This window comes from Eublepharis macularius, chromosome 1 (assembly GCF_028583425.1).
Source record: "Eublepharis macularius isolate TG4126 chromosome 1, MPM_Emac_v1.0, whole genome shotgun sequence".
Lineage (NCBI taxonomy): Eukaryota > Metazoa > Chordata > Lepidosauria > Squamata > Eublepharidae > Eublepharis > Eublepharis macularius.
The window spans coordinates 195,592,676-195,605,658 of record NC_072790.1 but is presented as its reverse complement, the minus strand read 5'-3'; positions in this window follow the sequence as shown (position 1 = coordinate 195,605,658).

Sequence of the window (12,983 nt, the reverse complement as noted above, 5' to 3'; positions counted from 1 at the left end):
CAGAAATAATGTCTGAGGATTGAAAAGCCTATTACCGAGCAATTGCAGAACTGGAACCAGGACTGCACAGCCAGGAGAAGGAATAGGAACAAAAACCCAATTCAAAATAATGCAGCTATTGCTTAGAACATGAAGCACAGCAAAGCAAGGAAATTATTTTACATGGAAAAATGAGCAAATACAAATAGAATCACTACTTGGAAAGTTATCAGAATGTCAAGAGCCAGGAGACATATAGGGTGGGATTTCTTTGTCTTCCCCAGATACATGTCTTTCTTTATATGACTCTGTGGGGACCTGCAATAGTATGACCATATATTCTTCCATTCATTTTAGATTAATGACACCCCATTAAAGTTGGCTAGTTCCTGAGATCATGCAATGTTTTGGCACACATGAGACTTTTTATTTCAGAAGGTAGAATTATTAATTTTAGAGAGAATCAACATTATGTCATGTCCAGATGGCACATGAGATTTCCTACCAACACCAAGACCTTTCATTTGCTGAATTTTTTTAAAAAAGAATTTTATTCCAAAAAGCTTGGTGTGCAGATTAATAGTTGTAAGACATTTCAGCTCTGACCAGTGACCCAACAAGCTGGATTGTGTGCTCTAGGCACCTTAATACTGTGGTTGTTACTTCCATGGTTTATGAAATCTAGGATACACTCAGCCTCCATGACACAAGCCGTCTGAAATTTAGCAGGTTTGAAAAAATAGATCAGTGAAGTATCCCCTATATGATATGTTCAGGAAAGATAACCAGAAGGACAAAAAGTGCCCAGTGCTCAGGGGGATACTTGAATGGCTGCTTGTTCAGCTCATGTTCTGTTTGCCAGTTGTGAACAGGGAGCCGTTTTTTCAATGGAGCATACATCTGTTTGTTTAGCAGGTCACTTCGTCACTTTCCTTCATAACTATGCAGTATGGCATAATGAGCTTTTCACACACACATCCTCTCACAGCCCAATAGAGTTTCACTCCAACCCCCATCCTCTCAGCAGTCAGCTTTTCAAATAGACAAATTAGTCACAAATAGTTTAAACGTTATAAATACAGTTTTACAAGAACCAATCATTCAGTGTTCATCTAAGGAATACTAAGTTAAAGGCTTCCAATCTGTTAGTATAGACAGCATTTTCATGGATGGGTAGTTTTGAGAAGGAAAAAAAAGTGCAAACCCATTCAAGTTGTTAAGTGCTAATGACGTGGCCACATCTGATCATCACAGTCAGATGTGGTCAATTCAACTGTCATATTCATTTGACACAACATTTATGGCATCGCTACTGATTGCCCACAAATCCATGCCCAAACAGGATTGTGGGCATGTCTTATCTACATTACAAATTAGACTAGTATTTCTCTGGCATTTTCAGTTATGGAAGGCTTCAAAGATCAGCATTGAGCTGAAATATCCAACACACCATCCATAAAGATCTGATCCTCTTAATCAGCTCACCTAGCTAAAGATGCATATCCCTGCAGTCTTTTTTTCCAAGACGTTTTGGATGACTTATTGCAGTTAGTTTAGTTACCCTCAAAATTCAGTGGATACTTTACTAGGGTCATCCATGTTGAGTTTCAAAAGACTATGATCATCCAGAGCTATTGGTGGACTCAGCACCTCAGCATGTTATCTAATAGCTCAGTTAGGAAAGATGTAAGTTAAAGGAATATAACAAGATGGCAACAGAACTGCTTCTGCTGAGGGAGAGAGGTATAGGCTCCCCATACAGCAGCAATGCCCTACCGTGTGGATGCTGCCACTAGTGCATAGACACACCGAACTTGCACGTCTTGTTTCTCTAACCATGCCTTGGAAGTAGCCATGCACCAAATGAAGCAGACACAGATGGGGAGAAAGAGGGAGTGTTAGTGTGTTCACAGAGAAGCAATAAAGTAGCAACCCACAGCCGTACAGAACCTCCCCAGAAAAAACAATTCTAGCCTAATCAATATTCTTTTGCTCTCCTTGAAACATGACACATTTGAAGAATCCCCAAATTTCGGTCCAAATGCTGCTTTAAGTATAATTTCTGTAGCAACACTTTATGGGTGTGCACTTCTCTGGGCAGGGATGATCTTAAGTTCACCCTTCTTTTTGCACTGTGTACCAGACTCAGCTATAACAAGCATTGTGGGAGTCGGTTAATGGAGACAAAAGATTCCATGCTATAGGGCCGACCCGCCATGCCTGCTGGTTTCCCTTGGCTGAATTTTCACCTCTGCATACTGTTCTTGGGCTGGATCCTGCAGCCACTGGTTTCCTCTATTAAGTTCTAAAAGCATTACAGCATTTTGATACATAAAACGCAAGCCTGCAGCTGTCAGCTTCTGATCCTCCTTCTTCACGAGTCTGAAGCTCTTGGTTTTCATCAACCCTTTTCCGCTTCTATGCTTTTTTCATCTCTCCTTTTTAAACTCAAATTTTGCAGCCAACTTTGATTTCCATCAGTCTTTCCTCTTCTTGGAGGCTTTTCATCAGCTTCACTTTCTTGGGCTGAGTCCAGTAACCTCGTCTCGTTTTCAGTGAGTGTCAACTATCAGGCTTTTGATCTGCAGCTTTTTTGTGTTAGTAAAAGTGTGTGGTGTAAAAGAAACAGAAAGAAAGGATATGTGGAAGAACCACATATCACAAGTACTTCTTGCAAAAGAGGAGAAAACACAGGCAAAGACAGTTTAGAACTGACATACTATGTAAAGCAAATCTGGTGTTTGAAATATAAACTCCTATTACATTTTCGTAAAAGAACTAGGGAAGCTTCTGAAATACTCTTCATCCCAATTCTCCCTGGATCTAGGAGTTTTGAGTTACCTGCTCTTGTTTCTAGAGTGGAACCAAGGAACCAGGAATTCTCTACCGAATTATGAACAGAGCATTTGCTACCTCTTTCCAGTCCTTCCAGTTTGTTCTCCACTATATGAATGAAACAAACATGTCCATGAATAAACACTGCAAAAAGACAATCTTCACGTGATTGAATGATTTTTGCTAAGGTGGAGCAGCATGCATGAATATCAGTAAGACACACAAAAAAAGAATCTAGACACAATTGTATGCGTGATCACACCTAAGTTGTCTTTTTGCAAGGTTTTCTAATACACATGTGCACATCAGCAATGCCACTAGTGCACAGACACGCTGAACTTGCGTGTCTTGTTTCTCTAACCATGCACATCAGCAATGCAGAATTTGAACAAAAGGAACTAAAACCTACAGCCATCTGTGCAGCCATCTGTGCATGCTGTGCATGCTGTGCATTCTGGAATTGATTTGAGACTTTCTCATAGTTAAAATGCTAAGGGCCCCGTGACACAGAGTGGTAAGCTGCAGTACTGCAGCCCAAGCTCTGCTCACAACCTGAGTTCAATCCTGGCGTAAGCTGGGTTCAGATAGCCGGCTCAAGGTTGACTCAGCCTTCCATCCTTCTGAGTCGGTAAAATGAGTACCCAGTTTCCTGGGGGTAAAGTGTAGATACATCTCCTCCAAGGCAATGGCAAACCACCCCGTAAAAAGTCTGCCAAGAAAATGTAGTGATGTGACATCCCCCCATGGGTCAGTAATGACTCGGAGCTTGCACCTTTTATCATAGTTAAACCAGAAGGAAAGCATGCATTCAGAAAGAAATTCCAGATCCGAGGAATAAAATAGAAGAAATTGAATAAACAGGGAAAGGATAATCCTTATCCTACCTCCCTCAAAATTTATAACCTGCCATGCAAAATATTTTCCATTTCCATGAACATACAGAGTGGCTCTCACCCAAAGAAAGCCCTTTGTTGAAGAAAGCGAGAATGCACAAACATGTTGCTGAAGTCCTCAGGATATAGTGTGCTTCATGCTCTTTATTGTGCCTACTCACAAAAATAAAAATTCCCTCCTTCCTATTACACTATAATCTAAAGCTTATTTTAAAGCAAATTTATCTATAATAATAAAATGATCCATCCGTTCATCCATTTGTTGTATATATAACTCCTTAAAAAACAAACCTAGAAGTTTCTAAATTGGCTACCAGTTTCAGGGTGATCATAGGAGCTGCAATGCCAAAAATAAAGGAAATTGGAACATCCTGGGCCAGGTTACCTGCAGACATCCCCCCTCCCACAAACGCTTGCTGTTTGCAATGGAAGCGAAGGCTGTCTGTTTGTGGCAGGCATATGGCATCAGGGGAAAAAAATCTATGAGTCTTAAAGTTGGCCACTGGCTTCAGGATGATGGTGGGACTTGCAATGCCAAAAATGAAGGGAAGTGGAACATCCTGGCACAGGTTTCCCAAACAAACCTCTGGTATTTGGAATGGAGCCCAAAGTTTATTCACAAGAATCCAGCAAGGGCAGTCAGTTCAGACAGAAAGGATAGAAAATATCCATCCTGTCCTCTGCCTATCCTTCAAAGAACCCCCAACTTTGAAACAAACTATATGAAGCATTAGAATTCTACAGGTCCCTGAGCAAGCCCCTCCCCCATCATTATTCCTCATATTAGGGAATTCCCTGTATACCATTAATAGTATGATATTGCTAGTCTTTGCAGAGGCACAGTTTTTTTTCCTCTGTGCTCCTTTCTGACGGGTAAAAGAAGTGCTAGGAGGGGCAGAACAGCAGTCCGTTCAGTGTTCTCCTGTCAAACTGCACGGTTTCCCCACTACTGCTGCTCTGATTGCTCTTCATTGTCCAGGCCACAGGGTGAACCTCCTCCCCCAGTAGAGCTTACAGCCAAAATTAATATATATCCCTACCATGCAAACACCAATATATTGTAAGAAAAATATGGTTCTTCTCCATCCCGTTTGTTGACTCACTGGTGTCTGAAATGTGATTAAGCAAGTATGGATACCAATCTCACCTGATACCCCTCCTCATTGCAGCTGCCGTTCCATGTGGCTTTTGCCCACATGGTATAGCCTTTTTCATGGTCGAAGAATCCTTCCTCCATCTGAAAATCAGGTAGAAAACAACTGGGTGGTATGTGTGTGAATGACATCACCATCTATCAGTGATACAAGCCATTTTGGCCTTCTTGGCCAGGATCAAACTTTGAGTATCAGCTGTTTTTACATTTATTATCAACATCATTTATTTACAACATTTATATTCCACCTCTCTGCCCAATTAGGGCCAGCAAGGCAGCTAAGGGTTAAAAAGAGAGCATTATAAAAACAGGTGGTTGACGTGGACTGTCCTGACAGTCAGCATCACTTCCACAAAATGCATTGGGACAACAACATAGCCACTAGTATTTCCCTGGGAGAAGAGTCAGAAAAAGGACAGCCCATTATTTTTAACTTCCCTGGTCTGTTCATCACCTGTCATGTGCACAGTGCAAATTGAGGCAGCCCCCCCCTTACATAATGCTTATCCACGTGGCTGTAGGAGAAACATCCCTGTCCTTTCAACACACCAAGACTCTTGTTAGCCTAGTAAATATCTGGAGGTCTGAAAAGGTCCTTAGACTTTTCTTGATGGAATATTTCAAAATGTGCCTTGAAAGTAGTCAATTTCTGCATTGAACCAATCCTCACTTTGCAGTCTGAGTCTTCACGATTCTGCACTGGAGCACAAAATCCAGCATACAGCTTCAGGTGGTAGCCTTGTTGATCCATGAAGGGAGCTTTAACTCCCAAAAGCTCAGACCCTGGAAATCTAGTTGGTCTCAAATGTGCTATTGGACCAAAATCGAGCAGGTATTTTCCTGGAGTAGATGGGAGGAGAACAGCAGCAAGATTATGCTACTGCCTTTCATTATATATGGACTGCAAAGTTTGAGCCTTTAAAACAGCATTTGCAGAACTATTTTGCAAAGGCTAAAATTCAACAAGTTTGTAAAATTTATCATCTGCATAAATGCAGAGATAATTGGATATAGAGTGAATTTTATGTTCATGTTTTATTTTTCCTTAGAATGTTTTCACTGGCTACTGAGATTTTTTTAAAAGTTTATTTGGGAACATTTCTTTTATAAATATTATAAACTGTCTTCAGGATGGAATTCAGATAATGCTATAACATATAATCCACAGTGGCTGTTTGCTGATTAGCATGATCCAGCCAAACATCAGTACTTTTGAGTCACACTAATTTAAATGGAAAAGTTGAGCACGTGCATAAATCTCTTACATCTGCATTTACATTCCCAGAATCATATGTTTAGAGTGCTTAACTGTGGCTGGATGAAGCTCAATGTTTGCCAGTTCAGCTATTATTTTCCTTCTCCTGTATGCTATCATTCTTTACTTCAATTAATAGAGAGAGAGACATTATACAAACCTGGTTACATGAATCTGGTTTATTAGACAAGACACTATGCACGAGGAGAAACTGTAAGAATTCAGCAATGTCTCATCCTTTATATGCTTTCTCAGTAATAAATCCCAGTGAATTCAGTGAGATTTACAACCAAGAAAACAGGCATAGGATGTGACTTTTTCTGGTGGAGGCTTTTCACGGTTGTGGAAACATTGCATGTCTTACAATGTTTCCGCAAGATTCCATGGAAAGATATGGATCAGGTCAAGTAAGCCTGAGCAGTGAGATTATCCAAGGCCAGAGGGATACTCATCCTTTTTTATCAGGTAAGATTAAAGGTGACGGAGAATGTCCTTTGCAACTGTGTAAATAGAAAACCATATCAGGAGGACGTGAGGGAGCAAATGTCTTCTAGAGCTAATCTGAACCTGGCATGTGATGATGGATGGGACTTTCCACAGGGAGGCATGAGAGAAAGAAGTGCTGCATAAACTCATTTTGCCTGGTGAGATTTCAATTAACTTTTTGAAATAGATATTCATCACATGTTATGATCTATATCCCTGAGGCAGAAAATAATCCTAGACATTTTCACAGTTCTGACCATTAGAAGAGTTCTTCATTACTGCTATCTGGATGAAAATAGAACTTGAAAGTCACTTCTATAGATATTGACACCAAAAATAGAACAGGAGCTTCCTAGATTATGGAATGACCATCAGTTTTGTGGTAGAAAATTACCACTTGTAATCCAGACAGCAAGATACAGAGAAGATGAAAGCTGCTTTCTTTCCTGTAAGAGTTTGAAATGGCCTTCGAATCCTGTTCTTGGGAGAGAGGGTCATATTGGGCTGCCGCAGGAGGAGAGAGGTAGGGCAGATGTGATCCATGGCCAGATATCCATGCTTTTATGGAAATGTTTATTTATTTTATTTTATTTATGCCATTTATAGTCCGCCTTTCTCACTGAAACTCAAGGCAGATTACACAGTGTGTGATTAGTACAGTCAGTATCAAGGACATTTCCATAAACAATGCCATGGGTAAATAAATACAAGTTTACAAAGACATAACGTTAGCAAGAATCCAATACAGAGTTGAAAAAATGCTGAAACAGAACTAGGCAATTTTAGGACTGATATTAGACAATATGAAGCACAGGTAACTCATAGGAACACATATTTAAAGCAACAGATAGTACGTAAGGCAACATAATGGTGAAATCTAAGGTCCCTAACTTATTAGCAAAGCATCTGAGACCCCCTCCCTACATCTGACCCAAGATCCCCCCATCCTATGTGAATTCTGGCTTTAGATGTTACCAGAAAAGTGTGGGAAGAAGCCAAATGGGAAAGCATCACCAACCAAGCCACTCTAGTGATCAGAAATAATAAACTGTATTAATCTCAGGATGTTTACATAATGCTACAGTCAGGGACTCTAAAAAGATGATACTCCAGTAAAAATGCCTTGTGATGCACAAAGAATTTTAAGCAGACATACATGTTTTTCAGCTGGTGTCATTTATTATTTTAAATCAAGGATAGGAAACATATGGCCTGCAGGCTTTATCCAGTCAATAGATGTTCTTCTAGCCCCTGCTTTCCCCCTTCTCAAAGAGAATGATGGTGGGAAGTTGAAGTGGACTCTATTGTTCAGCCCAGGAGGAAAGATTTAGCTAGGGCCAGGGACAATACACTCGAGGAAGAATGTGTATCCTCGACCATGAAAAGAAAACGAAGGCTGACATCTCAGCAGAGGATATTGTACTATCAACATTGATGTGAAGAAAGGAAACAACCAGTAAGTGGAGTTGGTGCCAAAGAGCTTTTTGATAAAGTCATTGGGGGCAGGGCTTTCAAAAAGATCCAGAATGTCACATAATCACCTTGGCAGGGTATTCACTGTTGCTGATACCTGCTGAGTAGAACATTCTTCTTTCTCAGGAAAAGGGCTTATCCTTTTCTCTAGTCACTGTCAGCTCTGGCACCTCCCCAATGCTTTCTGTTATGTATCTGTTCCAGGAATGTGTATGAAAGTGCAAAACTCTGCAGCACAGAAAGAAAAGGAAAAGGAACCAAGTTCATTCCTCCCCTGGCAGACAGCAGAAGGAGGCAATGGCAGGAGATTGCTGGTGGTGGACTGATTTAGCTGCCATCATCCCTCAACTCTCATGCATGCCATAAGTGTGTGAGTGGTGGCATCAGCTGCTCCTCTAAGCATTGCTGATACTCACTTGCTTGGGAGGTGAGTAGTGGAGCAGCAAAGTAGCTGGACTGACACCTGCCTATCTCCCTTGAGTCTTGGTGCTAATAGAACATGAAGGGACCACTTGGCAAGGGAGGCCAGCCAAACCATCCCTCTTTAGAAACAAAAGTGAATTGGCATGATGTTAGAGCTGGGCTGATGACTGCCCTTATTCAGCCTCTGTAGGATCAGCAATACTCTACTTTTGTTAGGATCAATTATTGCTCCTAAAACAGTATGGAAGCATTCAAGTTTCATAGAATTCTCTTATGGGCTACATTTTTTTTTAATAAAAAGGGAAGGAATTCTGAAGCATCTTCATCTGCCTTCCTTTAACATCCCCCCATATTCAACTGTGTGAGGAAAACTTTGCAACCTTGAAACTTACATATTATTTTGGTAACCTTTTGGGGCCCTAATCAATACATGTTTTTTTTACTGAGGTGAATAATACAAATGGTCTGGAGCTGCAATTTCTTGAGTGTGCCTGTCCCCATGCAAAATGCCAGTCTTACTCAATTTTTATCCTACCTTTATTCCAAGTCACTCAGGACAGCATGCACCCTCAAGCTACTCTGAGAAAGTGACTGGACCAAATCACCCACAATGCTATTCTAAACACAGTTATAGTTTTCTAAGCCCATCCAATAGGTCTAAACCTGCTTACGATGGCACTACCAGTAAGTTTTTTGGCACAGAGGATATTTGAACCTAGGTTCTCCTGTTCATAATCCAACTGTCCAACAACACAACCACACTGGCCCTGCTTATTAGGAAGGCCTGCTTCAGATGTCTGCACTGAACAATGTTAGATATGAATCTGCAACAAGCAACTTCCTATCATGGCCCTGATTCTATGAAGGTTCCTTCCTAGCTGTTGAAAGCCTCATTTTGCAAACTGTTCATACGCAAGTAAAAAACCTCTTGAATGTGAATAAGCTGTTAGTATAACACATGGCTTTATAGTTTTTCTACTTGTTATCATAATTGTGTTAGTGACTGATAACTGTTTTTATTTTATCATAAGATAACTGGAATAGGAAACTCTTGGTTTTAGTAATTTCCATACTGGAATCCTGCAGTCCTTCTTTGAATGAGGAGGGGAAAATACTTTGACTGCTGTTGGCTTACATCTAATGACTGGACAGAGGCAAGGGAAATGATAAGTACCGGACAGTGCTCTAGAACTGCACTGTCTGTCCCTAAAGAAGTTTTGAATGGCCTTTTGGCTCAGTCAGCAGCCTTTCCCAAGAGCAGGGGATGAAGGAATGAAACATTCTTTGGGGACCATGATGGGAAAGCGCTCCCTATTCTGCAAATTTCCATGCCTGTATGGCCCTTTATAGGATTGCCACATTATAGCACAAAGTGTTCAGCATAAAGCAATCACCAAAATACAGTTCAGGGGGGAAAGCAATCAGCAATAATGGTGTGTAGGGGAAAGGGCGACAACATTGCCTTGGTTATAAAGCCTTCCAAGTGGCTTTTTCTTGTATAGTACTCTATTGTTCAGATTGTCAGTCACTCAATGGAATGAATGTGATACAGATGTTAACCCCACCAGCCTTTGTGTGAATGCAGACTACGGGAAGAGAGCGCGAATCAAAGGGTTGTTGTTAACAGAACAAAACAAGACAACATGTCTTGGAAAGCTAAAGAAATCTATGCACTTACTGGATCAAAAGTGTGGGCGGGGAGGAAAGCTGTGTGACTTTATTAACCTTTTAAACAGGATGCTTCACTTTCGTTGGCTTCCCTTCATCCACACATTGTTGGAGGAGTCCAACCCTCAAAAGAACCACATGTAAAACAATGGATTGTTATGTTGGGACTATAGTATATAAGCCCTCACTATGTGAATAGATGTTTAGAAGCATTAAATGATCTGAACAGTGCAATTAGTAATAAAAATGAAAGAAAAAATAAAACAAGTCTCAGTTCTCATCAGAAAAGGCTTCTATTCTTCAGTTACCTTGAGCCATCAGAAAAGGTGGGATATAAACATAATTTTTAAAATAACAACAGCGAACAATATGCCCACAATACAACTGGGGAGCTGGGGCTGAGAGGAGTGGCTTACCCGAGGCCTCCTACTGAGCTCATGGCAGTAATAATAATAATAATATTTTATTTATATACTGCCCTTCTGGACAACTTGCTTGCCCTGTGTCAAGATCTCCCTCCCTCATAATTCCCCTCATACTGTAAAGAAAGCCCTAAAGAGTAATGAAAGAAAATGAGGCAACACATGTTGGGTCTTGGTCCAACCAATTTGTGTCTCTGACTCTCAGCTGAGTTAAAGTACGTTGGTGTGAGCTGGGAAAATAATTCTGTCTAGGATTTTACCTCACCTCCCTAATAATTCCATTAGTGATAAAATCTTAAATAATCCATATAAGGCCTAGCATATCCCAATACCTGTTCAGGTATTGGCCAAAGAAACCATTTACCTTAGGCAAGCCAGTTTAATTCTGTTTTTCTTTTAAATTAAGAGGGAACGGCCAGTGAAAAAAAATTCTCTGCTTGCCAATTCAAGACTGAGGCTATTTACATTTATCTCAGCAGTAACTCCCCTTGAAGTACTTCACCGTATATGGGTTGCATATCAGACTGTTTAACTGCAATCAAAAAAGCTGCAGTCCTATTTTCTCAAGGCAAAGAAAACAGGATAGACTTACCAAGCAGCCTAGTATAGACCAACTGCTTGAATCTGGTTGAGAGAAGACAGATTATAGAAAGATTGCATAAGCATATCATCTTTTAATTTTTATATTTTTAGCTTTCCTACATTCTTCCAGTTAACACTTTCTGGTTGTTCCTCCACTTAAATTTGCCCAGTTGGTCTTAGCCTGACACTAATTAAAAATCCAAAGGTGGTGTCAGGCATAAGGAAAGAAGACATTCCAAAAGAGGAAGGACCACTGAAATAGTGCTGTCTTTCATGGCCACCTGCCATACCTTAGATGTGTCATAGAGGAGGGCCTAAGAAGAAGCTCAGAACCTTCCATTTTTTAAAAAAATCTTGGACTAGGTAAAATGTTATGAGACAGATACAATAAGTAGCCATCCTGAGAGTATTGTCAGACATGCCCATGCTGTTCATCAAAGAAATTACCAATTAGTCCCAAAGCTCTTCTATATGACTCACTGTTCCCTTCTCCTTTATGCGCAACATCTGGATCCAGGATAATTAAAGCACCTGTCTTGAGGACAGACTAGTCCACATTAAACAGGGTTAATTTGAAAGGACTAATTATATTATTTTATAAAAAGTCTGTCTAGAACAGATGTGGAATCTGTATATATGATGGTGTGGAACAAGGATTTTATTACTGTTCATTTTGGGTGTTCCACTGAACTTCTGTGTGATTTCATTACTTAACGGAGCCAAACTAAACAGAGATTTATGACTATGGAGCTTTGGTTAGGCATGTCACATCATCTTGTCTGCTCTTTGAGCTCGCTTATTATGCTTACCATTTGTGCACAATGTACAACCCAACTGGTGCTCCTTTTGCCTAGATCTTCCCCTGACTTTCCTCCCCTCCCCTCACTTATTAGAAGTTTTATTGAATCATCTATTATGTCAGTGATAGAAAAAAGGAAGTCTAATCAGTAGAAATGCTAGTTTTGGAGAATAGTTTGACGTATTTTCATTTTTTTTTCACATAAATGTTCTTTCAAACACATATCCTGGGTTGGATCCAGGAGGAAATTTCCACTAAATCATTTTCACCAGTTCCCACTCCCTACTTCAGACCTCCGACTACCAATTAATGCCATCCCTGGAAGTCTCTGTCTCTCAATAAAAAAAATAACAACAACAATAACAACAACATTCAATTTATATACTGCCTTTCAGGACAATTTAATGCCCACTCAGAGAGGTTTACTAAGTAGGTTATTATTTTAGGAACACAAAATGAAATGAAATGAAAAAGAGCATTGTGCAGACTACTATTGTACGAACTACTGTTGTTTATGATCCTCCCCTTCTACCTTTATGTCTTTCCTCTGCTGTCTTCCCTTTTGTTGATTTCATATTGTAAGGTCCTTGGGGGGACCACAGACTTGCCTATTTTTTTTACTTACAAAACACTTTGAAGCAATATGCACATTGTATAAACGATGACAATAGTTAATAATATTAAAGATAATAATCATTCCACAGCAATATTAGGATCTACCCATCCAGCATGCTCAAGAGAAAAACATTTAACTAGTATAATTGTCAAAAGGTCGACTACTACTGCTCTCCTCTGCATACCTGCCTTGAGTAATATGAGACTGGTGGGTACAAACGCCCCCAAACCTGAGAATTCTCTGGCCAGGAGAGCCAACCTGCCCCCTTGTTGCTGCTTTGTTCCAGGGGGGACTGGATCCAGAATTTGGAAGTTTTATTGTTTAGTCCAAATTAGTTTTTTTAATGTTACATTTTTAATTTTGTGTTAATTCTTATCTGGATGCTTAGTTTCTATTGAT